This window comes from Poecilia reticulata, linkage group LG12 (genome assembly GCF_000633615.1).
Source record: "Poecilia reticulata strain Guanapo linkage group LG12, Guppy_female_1.0+MT, whole genome shotgun sequence".
NCBI classification, from domain to species: domain Eukaryota; kingdom Metazoa; phylum Chordata; class Actinopteri; order Cyprinodontiformes; family Poeciliidae; genus Poecilia; species Poecilia reticulata.
In genome coordinates, this window is record NC_024342.1 from 22,358,525 (window position 1) to 22,360,538 (window position 2,014).

General features: G+C 39.6%; 1 pseudogene; it reads right to left on the minus strand.

The window, feature by feature from the left end:
* Positions 1-6: 6 nt before the first annotated feature.
* LOC103473960 (glutamine synthetase-like) overlaps positions 7-2,014 on the minus strand; it is a 6,403-nt pseudogene continuing 4,395 nt past the window's right edge.

A 2,014-nucleotide genomic window follows, 5' to 3' on the forward strand; every position in this document is an offset into this window, starting at 1 on the left:
ACCGCACTTTGAACACCCATAAGTCAAAAAACAATCATATTTGTCTCCCTTCACTCAGCAGTGTGAACGCAACCTAAGCTAACTCCTCCTTCTTGCTCCCCTCTTCCGTTGGATCGAGGAGGCAGGTTTGAGCGATCGCCATGGTAACRGCGTAGGGATCACAGTTCGCTGCAGGGCGGCGGTCCTCGAAGTAGCCCCGCTTGTCCTTGCCCACCTGCCGCGGGATGCGGATGCTGGCGCCGCGGTTGGCCACGCCGGCGGAGAAGTCGTTGATGCTGGAGGTTTCATGCAGACCCGTGAGGCGCCGCATGTTGTCCTTTCCGCCGTGCGGATCGTACACCTCGATGTGCCGCTTGTGCTTTTTGCCCAGCTTCTCAATGGCCTGCTCAATGTACCTGTCAGGAGAKGGAGAGAAGAAAGAGCTCGACTCATTATTTTTAAGTTGAAATGTTGAAAAGTTGAAATGTTTGCGCTTTTAAAAGGGGTTCATGCTAATGAAATAAAAATTCAGCATAGATCTAAAGTAATAACCTACTTTAAGCACATTTAAGTAAAAAAAAAAAGTCTTGTGAAATAATCTGCCAATGGAACTAGAACTGGGTTGCTAGGTGACAGGTTGGGGTTGCTAGGTGATGCGCWGGGCTTGGCTGGGGTTGCTAGGTAACAGCTCAGTGGAATAATCTACCAATGGAACAAGTCCTTTTTCATCAATATTAAGGAATTATTGACGGAAACGATCTCCTATTTCTTGCTGAAAATCTATCTGGAAGTTAGATTTGTCTAATTGTAAGTACTAAGATATTTGCACTAGAAACTAGACTAAAAATAGTTTTTAAGATTTTGTGTTTTTACAGTGAACCATCAGGAGCAGATTAAAACACAGCATTTCCTAACTAAAAATTCTATGTTTATTGCTCTTTGTAAGCAAATATACAACTTTAATCATTTCCAAACCCCACATGAACCCATTTTTGTTACTATGAAGGGATATTTTGCTTTATGATGAAGCAAATAAAAATCATGTATTTATAAATATCTCCTCACTGCAGTCCTTCTTCTTCCCTCATCTGCTGGGTGCTGATGTTGATGTGGCAGCCTGCGCCGTTCCAGTTGCCTGTCATCGGTTTGGGGTCCAGGGTGGCGACGACCCCGAAGTCTTCACACACACGATGCAGCAGGAARCGCGCCACCCAAAGATGGTCGCCCATCTCAATGCCTTCACAGGGACCYACCTGGAACTCCCACTGGGCAKAGAAACAGCCATGTTACAGCAGGAGGGTACRAAACAGTGAAAGTAGTGTCAGGCCAAAAAAGACCAAAAACCTAAAATCTATTATTGTACATTCAAAACCTGAAGGGGATTTTTAGAATGGTATGCAGATTGGAAAAACAAAACAAACAAAGTTTTTTTCCACAAATTCAGAAATGTTCTGGGGAAAAAATGATACATTTGGAGTTTGAAAAGTTAGAAATTTGCTAGAATTCTTTTTTAAATTTAAGTATTAGTCTCAAAATTTCTAGAAAAAATGTCAAAAACTTTTGTGAATTTGAACAGCTAAAAATTTGCTGGAAAAAAAGCACATTTTGAGATTAATCTCAGACATTTTCTAGAAAAATGTCAAAAACGTTCACATTTTGGGATTTTTAAAGAGTTTGAAAACTTTATTGTAGATTTCTGAGCTTAATCTCAAAATTTCAGGGTTTTTGAGGTGGAAACTTTTCCCTCCTTTTTTCCTTTTTTCTTTTGCACCGTCATAAATTTWGCACATTTTCAGTTTGGGCTCGACTAAAAAAATTTATTTTCAGAAACAAGAACAGGATTTGGGTCGCTTTCTTTTAAAATGTTTTCAATATGTTGTCAAGTTTAATAAATTAAACCTGATGTGGGGACATCAAAGCCACCTTTTCAGTAAAAGTGTCTTGGTAAACATGGCTGGTTAATAGAAACAGAAACATGTTTTGTTGTTCTTTATATTTTCCACATATTACTGATATAAGAAAATTATATCAGTAA